The following is a 13,922-nucleotide window of genomic DNA, read 5'->3' on the forward strand; positions in this document are numbered from 1 at the left end:
ATCCATGACAAGATAACCGCTGTTGATATCTTCTAGAATTGCAGATGGCCACCGCAGGAAGACACATTTGAGTTGGGAAGATATTGAGAGAACAGCACATTGATTTCGAGAAGGAGGAAATGAATCATTCATTGCACCCGTCCTCTCCAGAATTTCAGAGCTCCCTTTGGAGCTTCAAACACAGACGACTCCATTCTTCCCTTTCGTACAGCCATCTGCACACTGGCTCCTTGCTTTCCCTTTTCACACTCACCCTCTATTGCCTGCTTCTTATCAGTTTGCTTCCTTCTTTGTTTTTTTTCCACCCATCCTCACATCTCTCTCCCTCCCTCCCTCCCTAGGAAAAGGTCCCGGGGGATGCTGATTTATGATTTGAACCGTATTTCCCTGCATGCTGTGGCAGGAGGGTATGGTCCCATGGGATAACCATCAGTCCTGCAAGGAGGTATGCATCTTGACAGCTCCAGGCTGCTGCTGGTTCTCTCATTAGAGTCTTTGTAATGAGTCCCAATCTAACCTGTCGCTGGTGCCACGTAGCAATGAAAGGAGGCAGACTGATCATGGACTAAGGCTTCGCTGGTGAGGCAGCCATATCCCTGTTCAACACAAAGCTCTTGTCCTCTCTGCACTCATTGAGCCTTTCTCAATCTGCGTTCTTGTCTGTACTTGTGTCCTTGTGAAATGTCATCAGTCGCAGCCCAAGTACTGTTCCATTTCAAAGTTCAAGTGCAGTCAAAATGCCCGGATGTGTACTTGCTCCACCCACCAAAGGATACATCTGGAGCTGACTTGTGTGGATGTAGGAAAGCCAAGTATCCAAAAATGCATTTCACTCCAATTGGCAGCTATGGCAGAGATTTTTAGCTGGGCTAAATACTGTTTTTCACTGTAGGATTGTTAATATGTCACTTTATTAAGTTTTAATATAGTTTTAATATATATTTCAAGCGAGAAAGTAACCATTTAGATTCCCGTTATGTGGTCAGTTTATTTAAATAACGCCTATCTGGAAATTTGCTCCTACGTTTTTGGAGATGTGAGGAGCCACTGGCCTGGTAGACCAGCTGGTCATCTCAGCTGCTAGCAGTCCGACTCCTGAGATGATCGGCCGGTCAACGTCCATTGTCATCCTGGGGAGAACATGATCTGATGAACTGATCTATGCAGCTCTTGGGTAGTTTACTGCTGGCTCTAATGTCTCTGCAGCATTTTGATATATAATTCCTTTTGGAAGATAAATGTTGGTCTCACAGATGAAATGTTGTTTTTATTGGACAAAACGCCAGTGCTGCCTCTGGGGCTCCATATATACAGATATCACCACATTTCAATAACTATAAATTCATTAAAATGAACTGATCAGTCTATATTAAATTTAGTTTCATTTTATTATGGTATGTAACAGTTTGAATTTTTATCATAGCTACATTACAGACCGAATAACATAATTTACTGCATCTCTCTGTCAATGAGGTTATTTTTTTGTGAGAAAAAAGTGTTAGTGGAGCTTTGAGTTGAGATTATTTTGTCACAGTACAGTCAGGCAATTGTGTTGAAGCTGAGCTGCTGCTGTCAGAAAGTACGCTGCTGTTCCAATTGCAGAATGATCGTACTGTGTCCTCCCGTCTTCGGAAGTTTGTAATCCAGAGTCAAACTTGCCAAGTTTGAATTTGGCATACTTGGTATTGAGAAAGGCCCATTGAGATCTGAACAATTTCAACTACTTTGTTGACATAACTCTGTAAAAATAAATACAGAGGGAGCTCAAATCCCAAGTGGATATAGGCAATCTTTTCCTATTGATGATAGAGTAAAAGAGATCTTTTGCACTTCTGCACTTGAGCACTTGAGCAGAATACTAAACATTTTAAGTGTATTTGTTTAAATTGTGATTGCAAGCTCCCCTTGCATCCACCCTTTAATGATCTTTTTGGGCTTAAATGTTCATTTACTATAATAAAGAAAGAGCAAATTTGTGCTATTTTCCATTAAAAGTGCTTAATTTATGTCCAGCACCAGATTGTTAGTCTTGTAATATTCCAAAATTTACACACAACTGAAGTTTTCATGAAAACCCTGGAATCAGTAGGACTGAAGCACTTTCTGAGATCCACAATAAGTACTTGGATCTCGTTTGCCTTTTTTTTCACACACTAGGGTTAGTGTGGCAATGATTCTCAGTGGAACCTCAAGACTAATCAGAAGACCCCCTTTTTTCTGAATACTGTTAAGTCATATTGATTTTATATTGGTCTCACCAGCCCAAAGATCCCAAACATGTATATGAGATAATGAAGTGTTCATGGAATGCTATTAGACGATGTCTAATGGATTATTAGATAGGTCTTTCAAAACTATTATCCTGCATTTTTTTCTTTTGATCTGGGTTATATTTATCTTATTCTACTAGTTACTGAGTTCTGCTCCTTTTTGTTGTATTCAATGTCATAATGCCCTCAAAACTCAACAAAGCAACCACCGACGGAGACAAACCTTTGCAGCTTAATATACTGAAAGACATCCACAAAACCTCCTGAGCCCCTGTGGCTCAGGAGGTTAAATTGCTGCAACCCCAAATTGCAGCAATTTAGGGTTCAATTTAGGTTAGGAGTATCTTGGTAGTTTCAGTTTCAGTATCAGGAGCAGGAGTATGAATGTGTGTGAATGGTTAGCTCCCTCCGATGGACAGGTTGGGACCTTGTATGGTAGCTGTACCCATTGGGTGGTCCGAAGACTAGAAAGGCGCTATACAAGTACAGTCCATTTAGAAAAGAAAGTAAACCAGACTGAGAATGGTTTGCTTAAGACTGAAAACTAACTAGCCACTACACAGATATGAGCTAGTGTGTATGTGTAAATCACAAATTGTTACTTGTAAATATGGCTTCAAACCACTTGGCTGCCTAAGTTGTGTCCCTGAAAGGAGAGGCTGCAATCTGAAGACTATTGAGGTATCAGAAGGCACTGAGCAAGACAAGCCTGCCAGCCTCCTGTCAAACATGCTCCACAAGCTGCTCAGTGGACCAGGAAGGCAGGTGTGATCTTCTCAAACATGTTGGTTCCCAGTACTTGACCAGGTCCCAGGTGAAAAGACAGAACACACCTTTCTTTACCTTTTCCAAGTAAAAGATCTGAAATTGTGGCCAGAGTACAAGTAGACACTGGGACATTGATGTGGACAATTCTTATTAGACAAAAAGGGCAGGAAGGCAATCTCCTCACCCGGTTAGGTATAATGAGTAGATTGCCTCAGGTGTCTTAAGTTCAGAGAGAGAAGAGACAGAGGGCTGAAGTAAATAGAAAAAGAAAAACTACAAGGCACTGTCGTCCTTGTTAGATCTTCATTCACTCTGTTACTTTCATCCCTATCGTCCCTGATTCCTTGATTTTTCTCTCCCTCATTCTCTTTCCACTCGTTCATCTGTCAGCGGTTGTCAGAGTCCATCCCTACTAGCCATCTTTCCCCCGTTCTGCTTTGTCAATTTAGGTTTCTTCACCATCTCTCCCTCCTGCTTAAACTTATCTCTCCTTTGGGTTCAACAATGAAGAAAGGGCCTTTGACAGTGAGACAGTCGCCGAAATTTCTAGGCTGTTGAACACTGAATGGGAATAGAGGATTGCTTTAAAAATAGCAAAATAAATGATATAAGACTAAGCTCTGTAAGGTCAGTAGTTTTTATACAACCACGGTCGATCACCTTCCCAGCATGTCCTTCAGCTAGAGTATTGCCCTTTCATTTGTGAGTACTTGGCAATCACAGCTCTCCGGCTCATTTGTGCAATTATGTGCAAAAGGGGGAGTATGTTTTGGCGGATTGTCTCTGCTCTGAGTTGCTTTTAACAGTAATAAAAACATGTAATCTACATCTGTTTTTTTATTTGGGATATGCCTATTGCTTAAGAAATCTTTCCTAACTAAGCTTTTACTTTATTTTCAGTATGATAATACATATGGCATCTACTGGTACCAGAACTTTGCTATCTTCCAAATCAACTGTGACCTCAGTTAACAGGAATTTCTATAATCACATTATCACTGTGCATAGTGATAGACCTGGTGAACTGTAATATAAACATCTGCAGACACATGTGGCTGAAGACGCAGACAGATACATATACAATGCATCACACATGGATGCTTGCACACAAACACACTCACCCTTGCACATCCCATTCCAGCTGTAGTTAGGAAAATGCTCTGATTACATATTCCTTTGAAGTTCATATAGGCTTCAAAGCACTTTTTTACTAGGTCATTTCTGTTTAACATTTTAAGAAGCATTTGGTTCATTTCCATTAAAACATGCACGGAGCAAAATACGATAAAATGTGTGGAAATTAAATGAAGTTGCATCCATGGAGGCGATATTTACTGTATGTGTATGTATTTTTTTATTATTATTTTATTTTTTCTGTTAAAGATGATTTGTGTGTGACAGTAGAGTATTTCTAGGCAACTACCAGGAAGGTTAGTTATATCCAGTGTGTTTAAATACTTAGACATACATGTGTTTTCTTATTGGTGCTTAGCAGTGCACTATTAACACAGAGACAACTGTTATTGCAATTATAGTTAAACTTGTTACTGAGAAATGTTCAATTAATTTCTGTTTTCCCTCGCTGAGCTAGATGATTGCTTTTAACATAAATCTATTTATATCAAATGACATATCCATCTGAGGGTGCAAAGATATAGGCATTATGTTAATAACATACTCCTCTTATTGGCTCATTGCATCACATTTGGCCTGGAGTTGTGGAGGATAAAATGAACATTAAATAAAAAAAATGGTGGTCCTCCATTGGAGCATTAAATTGCCTTTAAAAATCAAATCCAAATCCAAGCATCTCCAAAATAAATGTTATACAGTCTAACCCTGATACATACTCGAACTTCACAAACTGTAAGATGTTATGCGTGCTGGGGGCAACTTCTAGTGCCTCCTGCATATCCCTCTTGGACATCTATTTGGCTGAGATAGGACGTGATGACTCATGATTTAAGTGAGCGATTGGAAACTCATTCAAATTGAATATTTGTGATTCACTAAGAATGTAGGAGAGCCATCTGCTTGGAGACAAGTGAGAAAGAGCTGGGGCGGCAGATAAGAAACCAATGCAATACAAATTAGACGGAGCAAACCATCCATTCAAATATAAAATGGCCATGACACCCGCCGTCTCTGAACACATGTACTGTATCTGCAGTGAAAATGGAAACATGAACTGCGCTACATATTTCAGTAGTCGTGACCGTACAAAACACATGGGGGAAGAGTGTGACACCTGGCAACCTGGGTGGAGGCAGTTAAGACTGAGGAGGGTGACAGCTTCAGTGACAGAGATATGCTGTGTTTGTGTGTGTGTGTGTGTGTGTGTGCATGTGTGTGGGCAAAATCTCACTTACATTCATTCCTCTGCCCACAATATGTGAATGCATGTATACGTGTGCGTACAAGTACATCTATGTTTGTGGGTGTGCACATTTCTGTGACAGCATTGAATAGCAATGTAGTAATCTCATGGTAATATCAGTCATCATTGTGCTATTCTTATTAGCCTACGGTATTGTTAAACAAAAAGCTAAAAATGTGGATCTAAATTAACTTATCTGTAAAATTACTCAACTATAGGACCAGTAGCTCTCTGGAAAATGTGCTGAGGTATTTAATTACTACTAAATGAAAATCAATAGGATTTTGTGCATGATTCAAAATGGATTGATTTTCATCTTGGTTTGACCCTTACAATTAATTTGATACCATTGTTTTTGTTTTTTACTCACATGAGGCTATACTGACCACACCACGGGTCAAAACACAGAAAACATATTTCTGCATTAGTTGCAGGCATAACAAATCACACTTCTGATCACATCCAGCAGTGCTGTGTTCACAGATAGTAGATGACAGAGTTTCAGAATTTTAAGTACCCCTAGTACAGCACAGTAGAATTTCATCTTAATGCTATCTCCCCACTATCTGTGTATTGCTATGGGGATTCCATGCTTACTAAAGTCAGTTAGTTTGATTTAAAATTCAGTTTGATTAAAAGAAATACATATTAGCAAATGAACATCAAAATAAATGAGCTAAACAGTCACACTTAAACTCACCAATCATTAACATTAATAGCAGTTTAGATCCAATTTTGCTCATATTACACTGCATAAAATATTAATGGTGGTGTGAGTATAAGATATGCATAGATTTCAGCCAAGTGACCATCAAAGACTAAGTGTAACATTTTGGCAAATCCCTGTAATCACTAACCTCATAAAACTTTTCTGTCCTGGCCTGTCTCTCTGGCTCCCTCTCACTAAAATTGATTTTCAGACTACTCAGGATACATGCTAAGATAGAATAAACTGGAAAAATAAAGTTAAAAGGATACTTTTCTAAACAAGCACTTATATATAACCTCAGGGGTATATCTGGTATATTGCTACTAAAAAGAGCATGTTTACTTTGTGAAGATCAGAATTCAAAAATAAGTCATCCCTCCTTTGATAGACTACCAAACATATTCATATCACATGCTTGTTATGAATAGAGAATGAGTATTTTGCACAAACTGTGATAAAAACATCTGGGTTGCCCTAAGTTTGCCACACCATATATTTCTGATGTAAATATTTGCTTAATTGTAATGACAGGATTCAAGGTTATCTCATCACACAAGGAAGTGGTGAGCGGATCCTAATTAAGTAAGGAACTGTTTGCTCGTTTATAATTAAGATATTTTCGAGATTACAAATGGTGTCCATCTTTGTGACAGCTATAGAGGTCTGAGACTACATTAATTTCCATATTAAAGCCCCTGAAAACTTGGTTTCAAATATTAAGTATATCTTTTAACTTAATATTATGTTCCCAATAAAAACATCTCAAGTTATTATTCATTAGGAGCTTAACTCTCAAAAACTCAGCTAATCTGCTTTATCAGGACTTTGTGGGTGTGGTTTGATCAGACAAAAACACAAATACAAAAAAACTCAGTGGATTTTCAGACCACATTGACTCATGACAAAAATCTGACTGGGAAAATGAAGTATAGGCCTAAAACCATGTCTCCAAGGCATGGCTATTAAATAATTGCCCCTGCAGCAGCAGAAAGTAAGGGTGTGGAGGTCAGGGTGGTGAATGGGCATGTAAGGGATCATAATTTCCATGGGGGACTCCAGAGTTCCTATCCCTTCACAGACTTGTAGTTAATCTTTGCCTTTTTCTTAACCATAACCACTTAGTTGCCATGTGAAGATAAATAAAAATCAGTTCAAAGGAACCCCCAGAAACTGAGTAGTCGAGCTTGCCTTTACACAGAGCACAATGATGGCATTGTGACCAAGCCAGATACAGTAACTATCAGTCTTCAGTAAAATGTTGGCCATTGATCAACACATAGGAGCTACACTGCCAACTGCCTGGCTCTTTATTGTCTGGTTGCATCTGTTACTGTCAGATAACAAAAAATGAGAGTTTATCTGGCCACTTTCACAGAACATGTCTCCACTCATCTAGACGACACTTACGCCAATTAATTGAAACGTTGTGATTTTTTAAATCAAAACTTAAATTTTAAGTTTTGCTTTTAGAGATTTTTGAATGCTGAACCATAATCAATTAAATTAACTGTCTTCTTTACACACTGCCACACTGTGTGCCTGTGTGTGTTCTGGAGTGAGGACCTGCAGGTGTATAGGCCAAAGGGCATGATATTAGCAGACGGAGTGCTTGCACCCCACATGCTGGCCATATGTCACGCCAAATCTCATCTCATCTTGCGCTAAGAAGGTGCTGCTGGCTGCTGAAAGGCCACCTTCCAAACAGATTTCATCAGCCTGACACTCTGACCTGACTGGAGCTGAGGGCTACAGTTCTGCTCCATATCATATCCACTTGCATTAAGGTGGGAAAGCAGGGTCACAATGTTCTGCAATAAAAACACAAGGCTGAACCTTCACTTCCTAAGCCTCACAAAGCACTTCAAAGTCCAGAAATAAAAAGGTGAAAAGGGTCAACAGTTGAAAGACTGTAGTTATAGCAGTAGTAGTAGTAACACCACAACAGAGAAAAGTAAAGGAGAAACAGTTTTGTATGACTATGATATTTGTGTGCTATCGCAATCTGTATGCTAATCATTCAGCAGAGCTTGCTGGGCGTCCATTAGTATCCCAAAATGCAACCGAATTAAACATATTCCTCTTCTTCTGATTACTCCCATTGTTTTTCATTGGTTTATGTTTGCAAGTTATGATACAGTGATGTGATGTGGAAGTTACGGTGGGCAAGATCACTGTTTGTCTGAAAATGAAGCAACAGGAGATGAGAAGAAAATCAAGATGACACACACACACTCACACATATGTACCCTACATAACCCCATGTCCCTTTTGTTGAAATGCACGTTATGTAACACGTTGTATTTAAACAGTTACCTATTTCTGTGTATTTTATCACTAATTGAATAATTCCTTGTTTAAAAAAAAGATAGAAAATAGATGGAAAATGCAGCTACTCTGTTGCAGATATATTGTATCTGCATTTGCCCTTTTGCCCCAGAAAAAATTATCTTTTATTATTAATCTTCATAGCAGTCACCTTGTATACATGAAAGCCACTTTTGCTCGAGGACAGTAGCTCAAGACATTACATTTTTATTCCTCCTCTATTATAGAAATCGGGGATATATAGTATTTAATATTTTATTCCAGTACTCTCTGGTCTTTTCAATCAATGAGTGCAGTCAGAATCCATAAATCTCTCTCTACTGTATTTAATGAAACATTAGTAGTGCTGCTCACCCTGCTAAGGTTTTGTTCTGTTAATTATGTATTGCCATTAAAGCTGAAATAAATGTGAACAAGAAAAACTATCTAGATAGACCAGCCAGCAGAGAGACTTTGGCACCCTGATTTTCTTACTGGAATTCAAGGCTTTAGTTACTGTAGGGCTCTGGAGGAGGAATCGACTGGGAGATGTCATGGCATTGAATAAATTGTTGTCTGTACCTCTGCCCTGGTTTGCTCTGTCTCTCACGTTCTTCTGGTCTCTCTCTCACACACATTCAATTTCTTCCCCTCTTTTATACACTCACACAGTCATATTTTGGCATTTTTATATAGTGTTTTGTGTGACTGAAGCAGGACAGTGCTGTACAAGGGTGCTCAGTCAACCAAAAAATATAAAAGTTAAATAAAATATTCTGTGCAAAACCAATAAAACACAATGTTCCAAGACTGCGACAGATTATTGCTTGAGCAGCATCAGTAAATAACCACATCAATATTTAAATACAAGTGCTAAATTAAAAAAAAAAAAAAAAAACAATGATCAAAAATAGTGGTAGTTTTATGAAGAAAGCCTGGTAGATTCTGTGGAAAAACTCTATCTGCACAACATTTCTCACATTAAAACATACAAATCTATTGAGACCTCAACTACCATATAAGATTTGAAATAATGCAGAGACCAAGTCATTTCCAACTAGCCAGTCAGAGAAATGGTTTAGAGACCTGTGGTGATAAAAAAAAAAAAAAAAAAAAAGAAAAGAAAAAAACAGCTTCAGTCACAAACTCCTCCCTACTGCAGGGAAAGCACACAATATTCCCAATGATTGTGCGACATCTAGTGGTCAAACAGGGGAATAGCAATCTTCTATGCATTATTTGAATGTGCGTCATGTCAGTGGCTCCACACATAACGAGGGGTGTAATTCGTCATACTGAGGCCACTTCCATGCCTGGCAGAGGCTTTTGAAGTTTTTGAATTGCACTCCATAAAGTCTGACATAAAGAATGTTCAAATGTATTTTAAGTGCAGAGACGTGAACCACATACAGTAGAAGTATACAGATGATCATCAGCAACTGAGGTACACATACTGTACATACTATACTACTATTACTTTACATGGTGGCTTCAACTGACTAAAATTATTTCTTTAACCATCACCACTAACACAATAAGAATCTGACGATATCCTATTTTTTTTACTTAATCTCAAATGTAAACCCTAATCCTTGCCCACACCTGATCTTTCTGACTGCAATGAGGAGCAATATACTCAGCCAATTTCTCTAAACACACTTTTTTCTAAGGCAGCAAATGAAAAAGCCCCTTGTGACGCTGCCCCTTCGGTGACTGTTAGAGGTTGAACAAAGTCAAGCCCCCACCTTTCTACCCTAACAAAGACATCATTAAACATGAGGAACATACACACAAAGACACAAACATTATGGCAAACATCAGGTTTTCTCCATTTTTGTCACCATGGCTGGCAGCACTTACCTGTAGTCTAGTTGTTCAATTGTCAGTGGCCATGATAGAAATAACAGTTTGCTATCATTCTGTCAGCATGGGGCAGGAAAACATTAGCTTGCTCCAAAAACAAGCACGCACCAGGTGGTGCTGTCTCTCAGTGGATAAGCAATTAGCTTTCTGGGGGCCAGAACTACAGTTTGTCCCACATAGAAAACAAGCAACACCTGCGTGTGCAGCCGAGTGGAGCCGAGGCTCAGCGCTGCATAATAGAAAATAGGAACATCCAACAGGGGAGTGTCAAGTTGCCCTTTTCTGAATGCATTTTTGGAGAAGGTTGACAGGAAAATGAATAAAACGGGTAATAAGCAGGGGAGAGGCAATTAAATAATTTCATAGCAGAGTGTGGTAGGCAAGCAAGAGGGATTGCGGGATGAAAAATCCAGATAATTATGCAAGTGAAACAATAATTAAATTTGTGACAGAAAAGGGGAAATTAAAATGACAGAACTTATGGAAAGAAGGAAAAATACAACTTAGATCATGTATTGGCAAAAGAGGTGGAGAGGGACATACAAATGAGGCAGTAAGAAAGACACAAATGAAAAATAGTAATGAGAGAAAAAGGTGTGTAATTGAAAAAAAGAAATTCAACTGATTTATTCACAGGCAAAAAATATGGTAGGGACTGAAGATGTGGGTAATAAGAGAGATGTCCCTCTTCATGAAGTCAGAAGAAAGCAGAAAAGGGCTACTGCACAGAATTCAGATAAGATACACAGATACATTTTAGTCAGAAAAATGGATAGAACCACTTACTGAGGCTACAGTCTATCCTGATACAATCTGGCGGGAGAGAGAGCGAGATGGTGAGATCAAATAAAAAGAAAAGGAGAAAGAAAGAGAAAGAAAGAGACAGAAAGAAAGAAGAGAGAGGATAAAAGAGAAAAAAGACATTTTACATCCTTCAAGGTACATTCTGCAGACAACCAAGAATTGCTCTGGGGCCACCATCCGGGGACAGGCTCTGAGTCAGCATCACCCTTTTACTCCATCAATCCCATCATCCATCCATCCCTCCTTCCACCCCCAATATTCCCAAAGCTCAGCAGAAGGCAAGAATTGCACCACGGGATCCATACAGTAGGGGAGCATTATGCAATGTCAACAAAGCGATGACACTTCCATATTTAAGGTATTAAACTACAGAAAGTGCTCTATTGTTGGCATATGATTACATAAAAAAGAGACAATATCAAAATGCTAATTGTGTACTTGCAATTATAAGGTTCTATCTGGGTGGAGTGCAGTTCTGAAATAGTGAGCATCAAAGATTTAACATACCATCTGGCAAAACCTTTATGCACTTTTCATCGTTTTCAATATTTAATGTCAAAAGTTTGTTTTTTTTTTCTTCGTAAATCAAAGAGTGTATAATGAATACAACAGTTCAAACATCATAAATATATGATTAACTTCATTTAACATGCCAGATAGAGCCTAATAATTTCAACTGCACAAAATGTTTTAGTCAGAATTAGATGGCCTAAATAACTTCAGGTGGCTGCTTTCTTGACAAGGATTGGAAATAAATAATGTGAAACAGTACACACTGTGTACAAATATCCTTTTTTCTGCATCTGCTGTGCCGTCACAAGAGCAGATGCAATGTCTTGCACCTTTAACTTTAGCCCTCCTTCCTGGCAATTTGAGAGATGCACTTGCCTTCTGCAGCACTTTGGGCATAAGAAACCCAACAGTGTAAATGACAAGAAAGGGTGATCTGCACATCCCAGCCACCTCATGCCTGGTGCACACAAACCACATGAAATAAGACCCTGCTGTGTACTATTTGCTACAAGTGGTGCAACAAAAACACAAAGTGTTATCATTTTACAAACTGTGCTGTCATATGGAGGTTGGGCAGGATGGTGGAGTGTTGGTTAAAAAGCTTTGTCCTTCAACTGAAAGACAGGATTGTCAGTAAACATCCGCCCTGGTTGAATGTCCTGGAATAAAAACTGGAACCTGTTGAGTGGCTTACCCTGATCTTTGACCCTGTCTGAGAGGGAATAAAGAAACAGAGACCTCTGACAGAATTTGTTAAAGTATCAAATTATTTTCCCTACAGAATCTCAGGGTGAAATGAATTTGTTGCTATTCTGCCATTTTGTGGCTGTGAACTATGTGTGCATGTGGCAGTGTGGTTGGGTTGTGGTCTCGAGCTGTCAACCGCTACAGAATAGTGGACACAAACAGCCAGGGACCAGCATCACTGTGTAGAGAGGTGTGGGTAATACAAATACTGTTATGTTAAATGTATCTATGGGCCACACGTGCTGGTGAGTAGTGATGTTTATTGAAGTGAATGATTCTGGGAGCAGAAGCCATACTTTTTGAAAATGGAAAAGTTGTCCCTAGCTCAGAGAAGCAAAAGTCCCAACAGGACATGAATGCCTTTCAGTGATCATCAAATACAATGTCTTATGGTGTAAAACTATTTGCATGGGAATACAAATAATACAAATAATATACAAATAAATGTGTTAGTTGACAGTGTCTAAATAAGGGACTTAGCTTCAGCTGACACATTCCACATTAGAAAGGTTAGGATCATCATCTACCACTAATAAATAGCATTAGGACTAATTCTGTCCAATTATAGCCTTTCCTAGTGATTAATTAGCAGGGATTTAATTATCTTAACAAGGATTAAAGTTTGGAGAGAAAGTCTTAACAGATATTGAGGATTCCCTGCTGATTATGAGATGTGTTTCACTTTAGTTATTAATTAATTTCCTTGCAAGAGCTATGAAAATCCTGAGAAGAGCTGTAGCTGTGGCCCTGTGTACCGTGAGTGTGTGTGCAACTTGGGACCACTACAGCTGTGAGCTGGTCTCTCTGACTGTTTGATCCGAGGGCCGCAGACATACAGGCCATTGAAGGGATGAAAAGTTCCATCGTCTGAGTCTTGGCCAGGTGGGTGAGTTCATGAGTGACAGAAGGAAGAAAGAGAGAGAGAGAGGGAAAGAGAAAAAGAGAGAGGAACGGCCACCTTCGTTTATCCCACAGCCCCCCTTCCTGTCTCTATGGTGGCTTAAATTCCCATATTCCGGGGTGCACCTCTGTCCTGCTCCTCCCCTGCTCAGTGCGGAGAGTCTGTTCCTTCAAAGGATCAGCACAGACTAGAAGTATCTGAAGCTGGAAGGTCATACACATCTGCCCAGAGCACTAATATTCATTGAAATTAAATTTTCATAAGTCAAAAGGTCTGCATTTCTGCAGTCAGTTATTAGAGGGATTGCATTTGCCCCTTCTAAGAACACCATCTTACAAACCCTTCTCGTCATATAATTTCACTGAACTTCTCCCCACAAAAATTGCCTTACAGACCTCTTTACATCCCCCTCTTGTTTGAACACATCTGTAATTACTTATGATCTGGATCTCTCTAAGCACCGCTGCTAGGCAGAAGTGGAGCCAAACAGCCCCTCAGCAAACTCCATTAAAAGGGAGAAGAGCAGGGCCGTGAGGAAGAACGAGATAGGAACAAGACCACCTTGAAGCTTTTAGAGACAGGTTCACGGGTTAAGGCTCAGGGTTGGGCCAGTGATTCTGTTAGAGATGGAGCTTTTTAACGGGAGGAGGTACTATGGGGCTTCAC

At 39.3% G+C, this 13,922-nt stretch overlaps 1 protein-coding gene across 4 annotated transcripts in view; it reads right to left on the reverse strand.

The window, feature by feature from the left end:
• The window catches only part of nrxn2b (neurexin 2b), a 716,836-nt gene that overhangs the window by 344,871 nt on the left and 358,043 nt on the right, over positions 1-13,922 (reverse strand). The gene's annotated exons all lie outside the window — the stretch shown is intronic.

Source organism: Thunnus maccoyii, chromosome 22, assembly GCF_910596095.1.
Source record: "Thunnus maccoyii chromosome 22, fThuMac1.1, whole genome shotgun sequence".
NCBI classification, from domain to species: Eukaryota; Metazoa; Chordata; class Actinopteri; order Scombriformes; family Scombridae; genus Thunnus; species Thunnus maccoyii.